Raw genomic sequence first — 7,084 nt, 5'->3', positions numbered from 1 at the left:
ATTGATTACTGATGACCAAACCTTCTCAACCTTGCTAATGACTGCAAACCGCACAGTTTCATACATATGATAATGGTGCATTCATTCATAAATCTGCCAGGAACTGTAAAGACTGCAGATATGATTGTTATGTTAGTGCTGTTATGATACAACTCTCACAATGGCCCTGATTTATCAATGAAATGCGCGTACGCTTGACGCGCGCATATACGCGTCAATATACGAGGCAGATTTCTGCCTTGATAAATGAGCAATAGGGGTCGCGAATCTGCCAATTAAGACGATTATTTTTCAGCTACGCGATTAAGGAGGATCTATTAAGCTGTCAATGATGAGACCATAGCAATTATTTGGCGCACACCTTCTCTCTATTCTGTGCGCATCTACAGTCCATTACAGGTCAATTAGAATCTTTAATGCTTTATCTTCTTTTGGGTACATGCTACTTTTTTAGGTTACATTGTACTCATTCACAAAATTAATGCATTTATTGTTACATTTGTTGCACTGTTTTCATACTTTTTGGTTTGCAACACTGCAAACTAATTTAGATCAAGCTGTGTATATACTAGTGAACACTTCATAATTATGTTCATCCATAATCAGGGCCAAACGTACTTCTATTTAAACAACAGACAAGGTCACGTTGGGACCCTGGTCATGTGCCCAAATGTCAAGTGCCAAAATTGGGAATTAATCCAGGTAATTGACACATGAATTGGAACAGATTTGGACATATTATTTTACTCTGCCGCTCCCATCTCCTGTCTTTTGACTGAGTTATCCATCTGGACTCCAACACCTCCTCTGCTGCTGCCTTTCTGAACTGGTATTTCATCAAACCATCTCTTTGACTGAATCATCATCCCCCACTTCTGGGACTCAGCAAGTTTATAAGCCTCACTTAAACCCATATTACTGGACTGCTTCTCTTGGACTTCAGTTTGCCACATTGTTTAATGTATGCATATGGTTCCCAATTATCTGTAAAAATGGATTATCCACTCTTCTCTCTCTTTCTGTTTGCACTACTCCCTGTCCTCCCCAGTCTGATAACTCATTGTCTCTCTGCTCCTTCACTATCCTTATTTCTCTGTCTGTGCTCATGCACCCTTTTACTCTACTGATACTCTCTGGGGACATCTCACCCAACCCTGGTCCCGCACGCAGCCTCCCCCTTACATATACTCTCAGCAAGACACTCCCTTCTCCTAACCTCATCCCCATTCACCCTACCCATAAGTCCTTACCCCCTCTCTCTGGCAGTCTATGGAATGCCAGATCTGTTGGCAACAAATTAACCCCCATACACAACCTTCTCCTTTCTAAATCTCTGAACTTTCTTATCTCTTACTGAAACTTGGCTTTCCTCCTGACTCTGTCTCTGCTGCTGCTCTCTCCTATGGAGGCCTGCACTTTACACATACCCCTAGACCTGGCAACAAAGTAGGGGGTGGTGTGGGTCTCCTTCTGTCACCTAGCTGTACATACAGAGTCCTTCCTACCCCACCCTCTCTCATTTTCACCTTTTTTGAAGTCCACTCTGTCCGTCTCGTTAGCCCCTTACCCCTCATTGTTGCTGTTGTCTACCGCCCCCCTGGCCCAGTATCACAATCTTTGGATAACCTTGCATCCTGGCTCCCACACATTCTTTCCCATGATCTGTCCACCCTCATCCTTGGTGACTTTAATGTTGCAATGGATGAGCCCAACCTTCCGTCCTCAGCCAAACTGCTCTCCATTACCTCCCTTGGAGTCACACAGAACATCAATGGCCCCGCACACATAGCCGGACACACTTTAGACCTGGTATTTTCTAAACTCTGCAACCTCACCCTCCTTGACAACTCACCATTTCCCCTCTCTGATCATACCCTTATCACCTTCAACCTATCAAACTCTTGCTCTCCCTTTCCACATCCCAGACCTGGTCAATGGCAGAGAGATATCCGTAATCTTGACCACAACCTTTTCTCAAACTGCCTTCCGTCCCTAACCCCCGCCCTCTGCAAAATCACCTCCCCAGATAAAGCTGCCACCATGTTAAACCACTCTCTTTCCTTGGCTTTGGATAATGTTGCCCCTGCAACCTTCTGCTACCCCCGCCCTGCCAACCCCCGACCCTGGCACAACAATCACACCAAACAGCTACAAAAGACTGTTCGTGCAGCTGAGCGCAAGTGGAGGAAATCTGGTCTCAACGCTGACTTCATGGACTACAAAACCAAGCTACAAAGCATTAACACAGAGCTCACTGTCACCAAGCAAAATTATTTCTCCGCAGTCATTTCCTCTAAAGCCTCCAACCCACGCAACCTCTTCTCTACAATTGACTCCCTCCTAAACCCCACACCTGCTCCCCCCACAACATCCTTCTCTGTCCAAGACATTGCCACCTACTTTAGAGATAAAATAAATTAGACATGATGTCTCTGCCCACCGAGCCACTCCAACCATACCCTCCCCTTCCACCTGTAAATCATCATTGGTCTCCCTCAGCCCTATTACTGTGGACGAAGTCTTATCTCTTCTCTCATCATCTTCGTCTACTACCTGTCCACTTGACCCAATTCCCTCTGATCTACTCCGTGCCCATTCCTCCACCCTGGCCCCTGCCCGAACAATTCAACCTCTCCCTTTCTACTGGTAAATACCCCTCAGATTTTAAACATGCCATAAATCTCCCTATCCTAAAGAAACCCTCACTGGACCCCTCCCTACCCTCTAACTACCGTCCTATCTCCCTTCTCCCATATGTCTCTAAACTTCTTGAATGCCTTGTCTACAAAAGACTCACCGATTACCTGAGCACCAACTCTCTCCTTGACCCCCTCCAGTCTGTTTTTAGAGCTGCTAATTCCGCTGAAACAGCCCTTACTAAAGTGGCCAATGACCCCATCAGAGCTAAGTCTCAAGGCAACATTTCCCTGCTCCTTCTCCTTGATCTTTCCTCTGCCTTTGACCCTGTTGATCACCCCCTTCTAATACAAATCATGCACTCCATTGGTATCAGTGACACTGCTCTCTCTTGGTTTGCTTCCTATCTGTCTGACCGCTCCTTTCAAGTTTCTTTCAACATTATTGTTAGTTTCATCTTTTGCTGAAATGTTTTTGTGCTTGGTTTGTAATGACAGTTTCTGTTGTTTAGCAAATCTTCTGCAACGTTTTGTCATTTTTTAAAACTAATATTCAGTACAAATGTCTGCATGGTTTCCACTCCAAAATTGCTACTTGAACCCCCTGTTTGCCTTTGTCCCATTTTCAAAGTCCCATATTGGTTTTTGAATGTATTATGTACATATTTATTACTCTGACATTTGCACTCATATTGATTTGCTGCCACACAACTCCTCTGTTCATTTGTGGTAGTGTTATAGGTTTGTTGTCATTGTGCTGTGAAGGGTCAAGCACTTTTACATACAAGATAGTATGCTTTATTTATGTGTTTCTACGATTCTAATCGTATTAGTAATTTTGTATAGAAAAATGCCAGGGACAATTGAACTTAGTGCCAAACATATTTTATTACTTTGTGCCAACAAACTCATTTTTTTTTTGCTCTTCAAACCAATGATTAGAATGTCAAAAGGCATTTATGCCTGTCCCGCCAGGTCATCCGTGACCTGTACATCTTTCTGGAAGGTAAAATTGCAGCAAAAACTAAAAGAAGTCAGGCAGAGAAGCAAGGCTCCTTGACCCTATATATTTTAGGAAGGGTGTCCTTTCAAACCACGTCGCCCTTAATTTGTGCACTGAGCCAGTCTACAGTTTTCAGGGTGTTTATGAAGGTTTCAATCCCATTTTAGACCTTGGCCCACTATATAGTCACTTCCTCACATCAGCTTGGGAGTGGAGGAACATAAAGGTGGATTTCTCCTTTAACCAGAAGCAATATCAACCACGAATGTATAGTAGTCTGTGATGTGACATTCCAGAGGCTTGGCAGCACAGCAGAGGGATGTTATCGCCCTGTAAAGAAATAGATTACATTATTAGGATGTGTTAAGCAGCATGGTTAATCATGCTTTAGTGGTAACTAAATGCTGCTGGATTGTATTTTTCATGCTTTTCTGGCTGCATAAGCAATGCTTGCGCAAATCCAAACTAAATTGCACTCTGCCCTAGTTTGGCAATGTGTTTTTGTAAAGTGTCACATAAAGGTCCAGCTATTACACAAATATGTCTGCTATTTCATTTTCCAAACGATTAAAGTGCTGAAATATGTAATGCATGCATTGTAAACTACTACCCTGTTTCCCCGATTATAAGGCACTGTCTTATATTTTTTGAAATGCCAAAATATGCCCTAGGTCTTATTTTCAGGGGGATGTCTTATTTTTCCATGAAGAAGACTACAGTACACATTTATTGTTTAAAATCACTCATGTGCCATTGATTGTCCCCTTCTGATCACTCTGTGCCATTCATTGTCCCCTTCTGATCACTCATGTGCCATCCATTCATATTCCCCTTCTGATCACTCATGTGCCATTCATATTCCCCTTCTGATCACTCATCTGCCATTCATACCGTATTCCCCTTCTGATCACTCATGTGCCATTGATTGTCCCCTTCTGATCACTCTGTGCCATTGAATGTCCCCTTCTGATCACTCTGTGCCATTGATTGTCCCCTTCTGTTCACTGACTTACCTTTTTTTCTACTGTACGGCCGGGTAACTCCGTTAGGGCAGGGATCAGCAGCTTGCTTCCTGGTGCAGAATCGCGGGGGCGCGTGTGCCGGCTTGTTACTTTCAGTTTCGTTCTGCACTGCAGCCAGCATCGAGGAGACACACACAGTATCAGGTACCGGAGGATGTCTTATTCGCGGGTGAGTGCCTTATTTTAATTATTTTAGCAAAAATCCGGGGTGGCTTATTTGATGGGGATGCCTTATAATCGGGGAAACACAGTACATGTAAATACTCACGTGCAGAGTCCAGAGGCAGGATGTTGGTGCACCTCTGGCTCGAGTTCCTCTGGAATGTCCCAGGTATCACCATGGTGCAAGCACAGGTTATGTAGGACACAGCATGCCATGATGACTCAGGCAGCTTTCCATGGTGCGTACAGGAGCTCACCAGCGGGCCGCGCCAAGCACAGAAACCGTGCTTTTAGCAGCCCGATGGTGTGCTCCACAACCCCCCGGCTTTTATGCTGAGCCTTGTTGTAATTATGCTCTGCTTCAGACTGGGGGTGACGCACAGCTGTCATAAGCCATAGAAGCTGTCTGTATCCTTTGTCAGCTGTAAAAAGACAAACATAATATGTGTTAGTTCTTGGTATAGTAAGTGTTTTGTGAATGCAGTGTAACACTAGAGTTTGTTTACAAAGGTTGCAAAGGGTTGTGCTCTTCGGTCACTTTATGGCTTTTTGGTTGTTAGGAGACATTGTTACTATGGACTACCACACTGAAGTACTGTGAGCTGTGGAAATACTAATTATACTGGGGCTTCCGGGAATATCTGAAAGTTAGTTCCTCCCCCATGCTCCAAATATTGTACAATATTATCAAAATACTATTTGCTAAATTAGATGTTAGCACAAAATATGACATATATACAATATAGGTAGTAGCTTGGCATTCTGACAATGCAAAGAGACATAGCAACATAATAGGTGTCTTTAAGATTTGACTACTGTTAGTTGTATTACAGTAAAAACATTATAAATTACCTAATAATATTATATACCTATTAATATTACCTATTAACCAGCCCATTTCTCCATAGATAAATTTCTGGTAGAGGGCTGTCTGACGCAGGATATATGCATCATGGCTTGATCCTGGGAAACCTGTGCGTGCACTCATGATTCTCCTGTTGGCATCACAGACTATTTGTACATTCAGTGAATGATATCGCTTCTGGTTGCGAAAGGTGATTTCCTGCAGTTTAGGGGCCTGAATTGCCACATGGGTACCATCGATGGCCCCCAAAACATTACGAAATCGTGCTCACCTAGAGAAATCCACCATTACCTTTCTCCACTCCTGAGCTGTTTGAGGGAAGTAATTATATAGTGGGACAAGGTCCTCAATGGCATTGATGACCTTCTTAAAAGCCATGGAAACTGTAGGCTGGCTTAGTCCACAAATTAAGGCCGAGGAGGTTTGAAAAAAACCCTTCCTAAAATATACAGAGTGGCCAAGAGCCTGGTCATTCCTGGCACTGCCTGACTTCTTTTGGTTTTTGGAGCAAATTTATCTTCCAGGTAAAAGGTCATGGGTACAGGTCATGTACAGGTCATGGATGACCTGGCGAGACAGGCGGAAACGCCTTTTGACATTCTGGTCACGTAAAGTCTCCAGGCGGCTACACTCCAAGAAAATGCATGGCTTTCGAACCCGTCGCAAAGTAGAAGCTTTCTCCTGTGGTTGTTGTTGTTGCTGCTCCTCTTCTGCAGTAAGGAGCAGCGTTGTGTTTAATACCACAACAGCAGTAGTGAAGAGCAAGTCTACTTCTACATCCTGCTCAATGACAACAACAAGCAAAATTCTGGCCCCAGGCGCACATTTAAGTGCGCATGAACGTGCGCAACAATTCTGGACCTGGGGTCAGTGCTGTGCGCACATGGTGTCCTATCGACCTTGATGCGGACCAGGCAGCACCGCCAAGATTTCCATTTACCGGCACACCTGGGATGAAAATTGAGGCTGAATGCGACGACCACCTGGCATACCTGAAGTTGTTTTTGACCGATGAATTTATCAAAAAAAAAAGTTGCGGAGACAAACAGGTAAGCCACTCTTGTGTTTACTTTTTACATATTTTTGCTGAATTTTTTTATGCAAATGTGTGCTGCTCTGTGTTTGCTAATGTTTTGAAATTTTTTGCTAGTTTTTTTTATGCCAACATGTGTGCTTGCTGTGTTTGCTAACTTTTTGAAATTTTTTGCAAATTATTTTTATGCCAACATGTGTGCTGCTCTGTGTTTGCTAACTTTTTGAAATTTTTTGCTAATGTTTTTTGCCAACATGTGTGCTGCTCTGTGTTTGCTAACTTTTTGAAATTTTTTACAATTTTTTTTTGCCAACATGTGTGCTACTCTGTGTTTGCTAACTTTTTGAAATTTTTTGCTAATTT

The 7,084-nt window shown here is 43.3% G+C and overlaps 1 protein-coding gene across 2 annotated transcripts in view; it reads right to left on the bottom strand.

Moving 5' to 3' along the window:
* C5H7orf57 (chromosome 5 C7orf57 homolog) overlaps positions 1–7,084 on the bottom strand; it is a 58,040-nt gene that overhangs the window by 47,422 nt on the left and 3,534 nt on the right. The window lies entirely within an intron of this gene.

The sequence above is a fragment of the Pyxicephalus adspersus genome, chromosome 5 (genome assembly GCF_032062135.1).
Source record: "Pyxicephalus adspersus chromosome 5, UCB_Pads_2.0, whole genome shotgun sequence".
Lineage (NCBI taxonomy): Eukaryota > Metazoa > Chordata > Amphibia > Anura > Pyxicephalidae > Pyxicephalus > Pyxicephalus adspersus.
Note: the sequence above shows the minus strand (reverse complement) of the source record. Positions and strands in the feature narration are given on the sequence as shown.